Here is a 14,119-nt window from a genome sequence, read left to right as displayed (position 1 = left end):
AAATATTTTAATAATAAACTTAACTAAAACATAGAACAGATTATATTTAAAAAAAAAAGTTTAAATTATTTATACACATATAGATATGATTAAAAATCTTTAACTAGATTATTATATTTAATTATTGATAACCATAAACCTATTTTTTTACAAACAACCGACACTAACATTAATCATGCTAAATAATTGATCGATGGAACGTGATCGATGACGTGCGCACGCGCACCGACAATGACCGTTAATGTGACATTTCGATCTGTTATGTTTGTTCTTTACAAGTGATTTATCAATGGTTGAAAAATTGATTATATGGTTATTTGACTAATGGATAGAGAGGTATAAAACATATTCGGCTTTTTTATTTATCTATTTAAGCTTTTGGAAATTATTTTATTATTTGAAATTATGTTATACAATTTACATATATCATATATATATATCATATCATAATATATCATATCATAATATATCATATAAGTATCCCCATGACAATACAAATTATGTTAATAGCTATCTATCTCTTTCATTACATACATACAAACATTAACAGCCTGTAAACTTCCCACTGCTGGGCTAAGGGCTGGATAATACATGTGGCAAAATTTCGTTGAAATTAGACACATGCAGGTTTCCTCACGATGTTTTCCATCACCGCCGAGCACGAGATGAATTATAAACACAAATTAAGCACATGAAAATTCAATGCTACTTGCCTGGGTTTGAACCCGAAATGATCGGTTAAGATGCACGCGCTCTAACCTGGGCCATCTCGGCTTTCTATCTCGCTCTAGTGTAATACGTGCGCAAGAGTTATCGCGTTGAATAATTGTTTTCTTCTAGTAAAAATGTTGTCGTCACGAGACGCCCGACAAATATGCACCGTCAATTGTTTTTTTTATTTATGATTATTGAATTAATTTATAAATCAAGAAACCCTATTTATTTAGTATCCGAACGACGTAAACAAAATAAAAAACAGAGTTTCATTAATAAGATAAACATACTTTTCTTATTATTATAATAGTCGAAGTTGCTTGGTAAGGCTTTGTGCAAGCCCGTGAGCCAGTATACAGGCACACGGGACATAACATGTTAGTTCCAATGGCAAAATGCAATTTACCGTTCAGTATATCTTTTCTCAATCAATGGACTATCTAACGTAAAAAGTTTTAATTTATTTCAATAACTGCAACAAATAACGTTTAAGATATTTTTATGTGCAACATCATTCCTTCCGCTTTCCTGCAATCGGCGGTAGTGATTTCGTGAAAAGGGACGGAAGTGTGTAACAGTGTTTTGATTTGCGCCCAATAAGCGCGCGGTGCTTCTTTGTCTCCCAGATAGTACCAACCCATTTTTCTGGAGCATCAAGGTATTATATGAGATGTTAAACGTTTCGTTGGATCGTTTTTACGCAAATGCAGTCACGGGGAACACTGATCATGACATGTCTCTTAATAAATGTTATCACTCAAAAGGCCCTTCAAGTATTTAGTTGAATCTTAGTCGTTTCACATACACTAAGATATCTTGGAAACGAATGCACGAGGATAATATTCAACGTGGAGAGGCGCGCTTTCGTGTCTGAATACGTCATGTATACCAGTTATCAGGATGAGCTTTATCAGATTAAGCGTATGAAATATTAATTGGTTGTACTACCTATTATGTTACAAATATTAAGATGTAAATATTGTAAATGCGTAAGTTACTCTGTCCGTCTGTTGGTCTTTCACGACCACACAACTGAACCTAATTTGATGAAATCTAATAAGAACCAAGCTTACAATCCCAAGGAAGGACATAGGCTTTTTATGCCTAGCATTTGACGACCAAACACTTAAACGCGAGCGAAACCGCAGACGACAACATGTTTAGAACAAACAGACAATTTTACAGTTATTCTTATCAATGAGTAAATCATAAACAAACAGTACAGGATAAATAGATCTACCAAAGAAATTCAGACAAGATATTTCCTTGAAAAACACGATAAATCTTGCAACCAGTCGCCCGACTTGTCTGGATCATGATAAATGATGGAAATTTATCATCTGATTGTAATAGATTTGAATGTCTTAGGTATGAGACGATAAATAAACAAGAAATACGTTATATTTAAAATAAAACATTCTAAACGTAGAATACAAACATATAATTAAGGGTTTTTTCAAAAACTATTTTATTATTAATTCCAAAATCAAAATGGGAATAAACGCACATTTTAAACGATTATATTACATGTAAAATGACCGGTCCGTGATGTAGATTCTATCAAGAAGAAACTCTAGTAGTCTATTCCACCAACTGTTCTGTGTTTGAGATTATTAGTAACACATAAACCAGCCTTATATGAAAAACTTATATAATATTTATAAGCGTTTAAGCGTGACTAAAAATATTGTCCATGTTGTAAGATAAAAAATACAAATAAAATCTAGCAACTGGTTGGTCAACTAAAGTTTATGCTAAGCGATGAAAATTTATCCAAATCGATCTGTCAAAAACATTTTCAATGTTGTAAGATAAAAATATAAAAATAAATAAAATCTAGCGACTGGTTCGCCAACTAGTCAAGTTTATGTTAAACGATGAAGATTTATCCGTAATACATTTGGACTTATCGCATAAGTTAAGCTTTGCATAAGATCAAGTACTACATTATGGGAGCAACTAGTGCTGTCGGAGATAATTTTATACTGGTCGCTGTTTCTAGTTTCGAGTCGATTCGATTCTAGTCACGATATAAATTATTACGAGCTGATCTGTGATTGCGTTGTCATATTATACGTAACATCGATGTAAACAGATTTGAAGGAAGAGTATTATTGGATTAAATGATGATGGTGTGTTTGATTGTGAGGGATGATATTTTCAAGGAGTTAATGACATGACTAGAGGTGGAGATGGAGGAAAGAAGAATAATTGTGCTGACCCCAAATGCGGACTAGTATATTGCTATAATGCTCCGCATCTGTCTTTATTTGGATCGGAGTCTTAAATATTCCTCAAATCACCAATGTTCCACTAACTTTGGAAACTAAGAAGTTGTATGTTCCTCGGGCCTGTACCTGATACCCTTCAAACTGGAACTTAACAATACTAGTGCTGTATAGCAGTAGATTGAGTGATCATTTGCGTACCTTCCCAAAAGCCATTGCACTAAGTAATTGCTAAGTAGCTGTTATTTCCATCATTATGTTTATATTATGGTTATCTCCACTTGCGTGTGTATTTATAAGACTTGAGCTTCTGTGAAAGGTATCAAGTTTAATGGCGTGCTGTTTTACGACGCACGAGACACCTAGAAGTAAATCGAATACCTTGATAACAAACATTATTTTTTTTTATGAAATGGTATTCGGACCAGAAAACCAGCCACCACCAGAGTCACCACCGCCTTCATTAGAGCCGTAAGATGTTTTAATCATTCCTTGGTAACTAAGTGATTATGTCTCATATACCTGTAATTACACTGGCTCACTCACACTTCAAACCGGAACACAACTATACAAAGTAAAATATTGTTGTTTGGCGGTAGGATATATGATGAGTGGGTGGTACCTAGCCAGACGGACCATCAAAAAGCCCTACCATCAAGACGAACGACACCAATATAAAGAAATAAGAGGAATGTAAGCATTTCGAAACATTTCCACTAGATTATCATAATTATACTAGTTTTTTTAACGTCATAAGATAGAGCCGCTTTAAAATAGATTAAGTGCAGTGAAGCTGGGATAATGTGCCACGTACGAACAAAATTAGGTAATTGTGAAGATAACCGGATTAGTATGCAGTTGCGTTCCGTCTGTGGCTCTATGAATATTAACATTTTGACAGTAGTGTGTCCATGTTTTGAGATTAGATTAGAGATAGTTTTTTTTTTTATTTATCAACAGTAGGAACTCTTTTTGTAATCTAGCAAGGACTATTTTAATCAATTTTATCTATCGAATTGAGTGTATAGCCAGGAGTCACCTTGTCACCTGTGAGACTTTCACATCGCTAGGCGGCGTTTAATGCAAGTTTATTTGCTCATTTTTAATTGATATTATAATATTTTTTAAATATAAAAGTTTCAAATTTTTTTTTTTTTATATCAAGTTACAAAATTTTGTTTCGTTTTTGTATTTTTTTATTAAGTAGATTAAATTCATACGAATAAATAGAGGAAATATACCTATTAGTAATTATTAAAAAAATATGTTTCCTAAAATAAATATTATTTGGAAATGTCCCATGTTTTTATATATATGGTAACACTGAGCATTTTAAACTGTTTCCATAATTTAATATTATTAAACTACACGTTTATAAAACGACTCGTCTAACCTCATTCTTTTCAAAACAAGCCCTCCTTATTTAGAGTTATTGTTATAAGATTTTTTCAACGGACATTGTTAGATTTTAAATTATTAGAGTTGTTGTTAAATAAAATATAATGTTTGATAATTGAATTATGAATAAATTAAAATAAATTTAACGAAGTAGCTTATTTAATTTATTGTTAACGAAAGTGTTAATTCTTATACATATTATTTATACATATGACGTCATGTTATTAATAATTTCTAATTATTAATACTTATAATGAATTAAGAGAGATTTAATCATGACATTCTACCGTAAATATTTAAGTTATTATATTTAATATATCGCCACGAATACGTCGATATTTCCGTCGCATATATTAAAATTTTTTGGACGTTTTGCGGTAAAAATACAATTGATTAACGGAACGGTTGATTGTGTATTTGTATATGTTATATGAACACGGACAATCAACGTATACTATGACTTCAAGACAAGACAGTCATTCTGAAGCCGCGGTGCTTCATGAAGTCACTTTGTTAATTCGTTAATTAGGATTAAAAAAAAAATCACCATAAACAGTATTTTTATATATTATTATATATTATGGACTATTTATATATTATTTTAAATTTAAAAAAAAAATGCCAGTGTGGGCCACGTCTTCCAAGAAGACGACAAGCTCGAAGTCCAGCGAAGATCTGCTGATGTTCAGTAAAAATATAAAATAACGCCACAATTTATAAAAATAAAATGTAAAAAAAGGCACGGGCAACTGTGAGCCCGTGGATGTTGTAAAGTAAATTAAAAAAAAAGTCACTTTGAGTGTTCCTTCACAATATCACGAAATTTTCTCGACGTCAAAAAATTTGAGAAACACTGACCTAAGTGAAATTCATGCATACAGAGGACACTACCTATCACTACCCGTGGACATTGTTACTGTAACAAATATTCCTTATGTCGTCGTATAACGTAATGCGCCACCAAACTTTTCATTAACGATGTTATATACCTTGAGCCTGTAGTTATAATCGCTTACCCTTCAAACCGGGACACAATAGTAGACATGCACAAAGCTCTACCACTAAGTAAATTATATTTAAAATAATATTATATTTAAAATTCTTAAACAAAAGATCATTAAGAGCAGTGGTTCCAAATCTTTTTAGTCGGGTTTTACTCGAGTTTACTGCCGTTATTTATTTCTTAACAATAATTTAATGTTCGTTATAAGCGAGATCCAAGAGCACGGACAACTCATCGCGTTAAATTTATACGAAACTGCCAAGAATTGGTCACAAGGACTCGAAGGAATGTAAATTGAAAGAAAGTATAGTTACCGTTCGTTCTAGATTTGTTTAAATACGAAATCGTGTAAAAACCAAGTTTAAGATAAGATCACCGATTAACTGTTTAAGCTGTAAATATAATGAGTGTATTTATTATACATACGTGGTTATTTTTAATTAAACAAGAAAGCTCCTTGTATGTAATTGTTATCGTATTAAATCAAATCAAATCAAAATATACTTATTTCAAGTAGGCTTTTACAAGCACTTTTGAATCGTCATTTAACAAACTATATTAAGTAAAGCTACCACCGGTTCTGAATGTAGATTCTACCGTGAACAACCGGCAAGAAACTCAGTAGTTTCAACATCTAAAAATACAGTCATGTTAGTTGAATACAATTATATTGACAGTTGAAAGCGATTGGGATGTTTAAGTTATACAGTTATATTGCGGATCGATAAAAGCCTGGGACTTGTGTTTTTATGTATTTTAGACTTGAATTTAACATATCTAGTATGTTTTTTTTTAAATGTAGTATAATTACATTAAGTACATGACAAATATTATGGATTTATGTTTATGTTCAGACAATATCCAAAAACCTACTTTAAGCTCATATTTTTGATATCTATGAAATATATTCTAAAACATATGACAAGATTTTATTCAAATAAACTAAACTAATACGATGGGAACTATTTTGTCTTATGTAATTTAGAATATGACTATATAACAATGGAATATTATACCCGTATAACTTAGTAAAAAGGCCGAGATGTTACAGTCGTTAGATAACTTAGAATTTAACCAAAGACTGCGAGTTCAGACCCTTACCAAGTTTTCATATACTTAATGCTTGTTTATAATTGATCTAGTTGTTAATTAAAAAAAACATCGTCATAAAACCTGTCATCGATTACTATAGAGAAATAATCTTTAAAACCTCCTCCTAAGGAATATCAGGTATTCATTCAGCAGTGGATCATATACAAGATAAATTAATTTTATACACAACGAAGATACTTTATTTAAAATCAAATTATTCTGCATTGAATTAAGTTCATTGAGGTATTTTTGAATCTTCATGTTACAGAATTGTATTAAATCTAAAGCTACTGATTTGAATGTAGGTTCCAACTAAAGGTACCGGCTAGAAACTCACTAGTTACTCTTTACCAATTAACATAATTATCAATTATAAATCCTACATGTAACACAACGAATTCGAACTCCACGATTTTTTATTATCTGTATGTTTTATCGAGTAAGGTATCGTGTTCCTCGATGTTTTTGTTGACATGAGATTTAAGCTTCGACGGGACTCGATATGAGAAAGGTTTAAATAGCAAGCGCTGTTCGAGATTTATAAGGAGTGACTAAACAGCATTCCTGGACAAACTAAGAAGCTAATAGTAGTCTTAATAAAAACTAGAGACACTAGAAACGACGCAGTGAGAGTGCATCCTATCAAGGAGAAATTTTGTAATATCTAAGTTCAATGTCGTAATAACGTTTCTGGGAAAAGTGAAATGGCTCAGTGGTTAGAACACGAGATTTTTTATCGATCTTTGTGGATTCAAAGCTAACGTGTCTTCGGCACTGTTTATATATCTATTATATCTATATCATATGTATAATCAAAAGTTCGCATATTTTAATTATTAAACAATTAGGCAATGTATTTTTTTTAAATTACTAATATTCCTATTTACCCGTTCATTTAAGATTACCCTTGTGTTAGGATTGGGAACGACAATAGCCCAAGTGATCAGGAATTCAGCATCGATCCTGCGACTTTTTACATCGCATCGGTCTTTAAACTATTGCTCTATTGACGCTTCTACTCCGTCCGTCAGAACAATATTTCAAAAATACGTGACATACGTGTTACAAATATCGATTACAAAAAAACATTGTTAAGTTATTGTTACGAATGGGAGGCCTTTTGGTTGGGATCTCTTTAGTTGGTATAATCAAACTTATATCCTGTAAGATTTACTCCACCGATAGTGGCTTGGTAATTAACCAAGAAACTAAAGTCCACACATCAACTATTAGATCGAGCTTAGCCCTTCATGTTCAATATTATAACAGTGAACGTGTTTGCAATTTCTCTTAGCATAATAATTTAACAGTCAAATAATGAAGATCTATTGAACACAAAGAACACAAAACAAAACCATTTCAAACAATTTTGAGTTTTAATCGGTCATGATTAGGTGTATATTGGCTTAATATCTAACGCAAGACACTGCGAAGCGTTACGGCTTTCTCGAAGTCAACAATCGATGCAGTTGTGAATTACGATCATTGAAAGCTGTCTCGTATGAGGGCACGGTCATGTTTGACATACAGATTTCCTAGTATACCCTGTACAAGTTAGCTTGATCTTTTTGACAGGTGTAAATTTTTCTGATCGACATAACTTTGCAATGACAAACATATTATTTCCTTAATTAAAATGGTTTAAAAAAATTTAAAAATATTTAAAAAAAAAAATACATGTAACACAAAAGTCCCTAAAGAGTCAAACGTTATTAGAAAATTTTAAGACTTTTTATTGCTTCAAAGTAAAATTTAAATAGGAACACTGAAAATAATAGACGCTTGTGCAATGTTAGGTACATCGGTCGGACGGTAGGGACGCGAATAACAGACAGTAACTGTTACAAATATCGATTACAACAAATCAGTATTAAAGATCATTGTTAAGTTATTGTTACGAACGGGAGTTCTTTTGATTGGGGTCTTTTTAGCTGGTATAACTCTTTTTAAAAAATAAGGTAAAAAAATTGAATTGTAATTTGATTTACATAATAATTTATGTCTAAATTTGAATTTCACACATAATACGCCCACTCCATCTCGACACAGTTAGAAGTATTTTATAACTTTTCTGTTTCCCATCACTAGCACGTCTGTCAGAAAGATCAAGCTAACTTGTACAGGGTATAAACCTGAAACTGAAATTACAGCATTATAAAAATATGACATTTAGGAAGCACGGAAGAGTGCGCCGGCCAAGTTCAAAGCGGTTATTCGAAGCAGAAGATAATATTATTCATATTAAAATTATTAGATTATATTACATTTCAGTTCTAAAGAGTTAAGGCATTAATTAACTTTCACTATTGTTGTAAGAGGTCTCATCGAGTTTTAGTGTCTATCGGTACTTGTACATAAAGATAGCGATCTTATTAACTTTCACAAAGCAACACGTATAATTAGTACTAATTAATCACTAATAAATCAAGGTATATATAGTATAAGTATATAAAGCAATTTAGAATAAATGTATCGAAAACTAACAAAAACTGATTAAAAAATCCAAAAATATTATAAGTGAGATTGCATTACAAGATCAACTGACACTATAAACATGGAACGATAAACGAGAAATTACATTTGAAACCATGTTAATTACGAAAATTACGAGTTCATTAATCAAACTCAAAGTAGGCCCGACTAGTTACCGTAACGATAGCCTACAAAATGCAAGAACATTTTTTTGCTTAATAAAAGCGATAATAAGTACTCATTCGTTAAATTTAAAAGAGAAAGTTTTGTACCTATCGTGTGGTGTTGTCTTCTTGTCCGATTTCGGTTACGGCGGTCAATCTTAGCAAAGAATAGCCAAAGAACGAGTGCACTCTCTTTTCCCTCTACGGAAAATTTATCACGATCGAACAAAATAAAAATCCAAAATATACTTTATTCAAGTAGGCTTTTACAAGCACTTTTGAATCGTCATTTTACAAACTATATTAAGTGAAGCTACCACCGGTTCGGACTGTAGATTCTACCGAGAAGAACCGGCAAGAAACTCAGTAGTTACTCTTTTTCAACATTTAAAATACAAAGTTATATTAGCCATCATCATCCTCCTGCCGTTATCCCAATTTTATTTGGGGTCGGCGCAGCATGTCTTCTTCTTCCATACTTCTCTGTCCGACATCATCTCACAAGTAACATTCTTTCCAGCCATATCGTCTTTCACACAATCCATCCATCGTTTCTTTGGTCACAAAGTTATGTTAGCTAAATACAATTATATATGTATATAATATATCCTGCATGGATGTCAACAAATATTACATCCACGCCTTTCTATCATCTATATAATCCTGTATTGAATAATATGCTTTTTTTATTAATGTATTTTTTACATATGCTTTGAATTTATGAATCGGCAAAGATAACAGCATGCAGGGCGCCCAATTCTACTTACAAATTTAAAGTTAATCCCAATCGAATCGATACGAAATCGTTCCAGAATATAATCGAGATCGTAGCTTAACCGATATAAATAACTAGAATTAGTCCTCACTTATGATTAAGCTGAGGTTATTTTTTGTGAGGTATAGTCGAAGTTGAATCTGAATAAAATCGGGTCCGTATGATTACCGTTATAAGTTAGGAGAATTTTCCCCGTGTTTTGTACTAACGGGTTCACGATTTCGAGGCAAGGGAATATACACACCTTCGAGACTCCAGGCTGCTGAGATTTCTCGAAAGAAGAACTCGTGTAACTTTGTATTCAAACTCGACCCGGGATTTGTAATCAGGACCTTGTAATTAACTGCATTACAGCAGCAGCTAAACAACCAAACAGTCAATCATGTAATTTAGTTGATTTATACAAATTTATGAGTTTGACCTTTCTGAGTTCATTGTATTTTATTGAACTTGGCGTAAAAAAGCCAATAAAATAATTAATTACAAAAACAACGTTCCGTTAGAGCTTATTAGTCATTTAATTACAAGTTTTAAAAGGTTTTTTTTTTTTATGCTCGAGTCAAAAAAAGAAGCCTTAATTCGATGGCCTTAAATATATATTTTTTATTTTATATCAGCTATTAATATCCAGAATGCATTTCATAGCCAATTTTTTTTAAACCTACCACTCGCGTCAACGCACTAGGTTGATAGTACTATATTAACCTTCAATCTGGAGGCAACAATACTAAGTCTTTCTGCTTGTATTAGTGATACCTAGTAAATAATGTTAAATATTTCTTGTAGCAATAATATGACCATAACATGACCAGATTGTCATAATTGTTATGAATAAATAATTAGGAGAAATACGAATGGTTTTATGTGATATACGATGTCATATTCATGATGATTTAAGATCATTTCGTAACAGTTTTAGTCAAACTAGATACTTTCGCTTCGATCAAAATATATCAATACTAAAATAAACACGTATCAAAATGGCGTATCATCAATTCGATGGTCAATGCTTCACGAGTGAGATACGAATTGAATTCTTACAAATTGTACTGCAAGTTTGAATTTAGTGCTGCATATTACGTGGAATTGTAAAAATAATCCACCGCAGCACAATAATTAGCCAATAGGCAAAGTTCATTTCTATTCCATTCACGAATATGAACAGTAATATTTTTTGAATAAATAATAATTAAAGAAATATTTCTTAACATAAATGTGTGCTTACCCTTAACCTCGAAAGCCTCATCCCAATTCACAAGCTCTCGATAATTCTATACACGTCATTGTTACCAAAAAAGTTTTTACTGTTACGTGCATTCTTTTAGTATTTTCAAAATACGCACGTTTTTCACATTCGAATGCTAGAATTAAAAGTTTTGAACTGAGACATAAAAATGAAATGACATATTTAAAATCGTTGATGTATTAACTCTATAGTCTAGTTCACGAATAATTCATCACATATGACTTTGCCATTACACATTCAATATTTGTTGCAAAAAGGGTCTGAGCACAACTAACTCATTATGTATTCTATGTCTTAAGATCAATATTTTTATGGTCATGTTTGAGTTTAAAACGTGAATGGGCCATAGTAATAACATGCACAAGAGACATAGTCATAGTTGTCACCGCATTGAAAACGTAAAATGTATTCACTCTTTATAGAAGAACATTTAGAACATTTATTTGATTTTTTTGATTGAAAATTTGAAAAAAGAATTTGTAAAGCAATGATTCAATTATTTCTCTTTTTATTTTTATTATTGATAAAATTAGTGTAATTATCACGAATCTGACTGATTTGGTCACGGCGGCTAATTTCAAGTGACACCAGACAATATCACTGTGTATACAATACACAAGACTAGTGAGTACGCAACATGAGTGCACTTTTTAATCCTTCACTCTCTTAATTCAATGAGACGGCAAATTCGTCACGACCGAAAAGAGTTCAGGCTCAGGACCATCAGCTTTATTTTCTTTCGACACAGGAATGTACACGTTTCCACATTCCAGACGCCTGGTTTGAGGATATTTCGACAGAAAAATCCGACGACCAGGGGTTTGACCCAATTAGAGCAGCGAGGCAGTCTATTCAAATGCTGATGGCATCCTTTAGCTTGTTTGTAAAGATTGGCGTAAGTTTCGGCAAACATCTTCCATTTAGAACATTGTCAAAGTCTAGCGTTGACGGAGCAAATGCAATACGTATGTGTAATCGTCAGGTAGTTTACCAGTTATTCCTTTTCCTGTTTCCTTTGTTACTCTCTCGTGATAAAATATTTCCAAATAAACCGAGGCAGGAACCAGACCCACGTTAGTATGTACAAATAAATCCTTTGGTCTCTTATCAGGAAATTCAAAAATACAGTTATTATTTAAACTTACTTTTAGCCTTTGTTTGTTTTTAGCACATCACATATTTGAACAAAAAATCTTTAAAATCTTACAAATACCAGGATTTACAGAGTTGTTTATTACTCTTGACCCGAATCGAACCGCAGACCTTTCTCTTTGAACAAAAGAGAAGAACATTTATCTACATTTTTCCAAAACATTTCGGTTTATTTTTGGGATTCAGAAATCATAATTGGATAGCTCAATAAAATCTTGGTATTCTTTATTGTGTTCATATTATGTTTTGGCCAGTATGACTTAACGTTTCTGAATAAAGTCAAGTGAAATCCCCGGTCCTCCAGTCTGTCAAGATAGGGTCCATTTTCGATAAATCCTTTTAAAAAACTTACAAGTTTAGATCCAGCAAAGTGCCCGGATAAATTCAAGTATATCTTGCTTGCTCAAGTATGTTATTTTAGATATTATCTACTGATTTATGTTATATTAATTTGATTCCAGACATATTATCAAATAACACTTCAAAATTTGCAACCCGATCTCTTGCGTGGCTCCTCCATCGCACTTGACGGTGGTGTCGATATTTTACTAAAAACAAAAATAAACCTTCTGAGTGCAAGCCGAACTAAAGATTCCGTTTTGTATTTTGTCGTGATACGTAAACAAGTACTCTAAAATAATCTACTACTGTTATACACTTATGACTGCCTTGATCTTGATATAAGGACACAAGTCCTGGGTTTAAACTCCAGGTCGGGCCGTTAAAAAGTGATTGGGGTTTTCTAACGAATATTTTTCAGCAACAGCGCGAGTGGAATTTGGAAGTGTGTACCTTCCGTGCCGCGAAAAGCTCGTGCAGCCTGAGTTGAAGTCTTTCTGGTCATTTCGCATTTTCCATTCCATCGGATTATGAGGGTGCACCTGTGTTCGCGCCCACTTGTGCAAATATGTCCTGAGTAGTTGGCTGGTCTCCCTTGACATTAGCTACCGGTGCTAAAATCGGTCAAGACGATACGCAGACCGACGCATAGACATCGTAGACTTAGTAATAGTCCCTTTGATAAATTAAATACCAAGCGTATACTATTTTAAAATCTAATTACTCATTAATTCCATTCCAACTATGTGATGGATTTTGTGCTATTATTATGCAAATTAAATTGTGGATACGCCTTTGGCGAGCTAAATTGTATAATATATGCAAATATTTGTCACGTCAGGATATATGATTATATAATTAAACAAGGTTTTCGGCATTTCGGTAAAACAAGTTTTAGATTGAGATTAATGACCTTTATATCAATGATTTTATTTCTCACGGCATATTCATAGTCTGTATGATTTATTATTTATATTTCTCTACCAGCTTGTAGAATCCGCGGTTCGCCCGATTGGAATTCAGTTTGTGACGAAAATACTTCAAGAACTTATTTATAACTTTTTATTCTCAAAGAGTGAAAAATGTCTTAATCTGAGCAAAGTCAAACATAAGGGAATTATTTCTCTATTGTTTGACTTAGCTGGTTAGTACAATTTACAGTATATTTAAGAAAAACGATGACTGGGCTGGTTAGCCACCACCTACTCAGCAATTATTCTACCAGTAAAACAGTGTTATATTGTATTACTCTGTTTGTTTGAATAGTGTGTAAACCAGTATTATTTTATAGGCACAAGACGTACCATCTTGTATACCCACGTTGGCAGCTCGTTGACGTTCTAAAAATTTACAATATGAATTTTTTTGAAAATGTTGTCACTTGTCAAAAATTTGCCAGATCATTGACATTGATCGTTGTCGAGGTTCAATGAATTGTAATCGTTCACGTTTGATTGTTATTTTTGATGACTATTATTATGTTAGTAAATAAATAAGTATATAATATAAGTATATAAGTGCAGGCGGCAGTCACAC

General features: G+C 32.4%; 1 protein-coding gene across 1 annotated transcript in view; it reads left to right on the top strand.

Moving 5' to 3' along the window:
• The window catches only part of LOC113399501 (serine protease inhibitor dipetalogastin), a 78,028-nt gene that overhangs the window by 45,177 nt on the left and 18,732 nt on the right, over positions 1–14,119 (top strand). The window lies entirely within an intron of this gene.

Source organism: Vanessa tameamea, chromosome 25 (assembly GCF_037043105.1).
Source record: "Vanessa tameamea isolate UH-Manoa-2023 chromosome 25, ilVanTame1 primary haplotype, whole genome shotgun sequence".
In the NCBI taxonomy this organism is placed as follows: domain Eukaryota; kingdom Metazoa; phylum Arthropoda; class Insecta; order Lepidoptera; family Nymphalidae; genus Vanessa; species Vanessa tameamea.
This window is presented reverse-complemented; position numbering and strand designations above follow the sequence as displayed.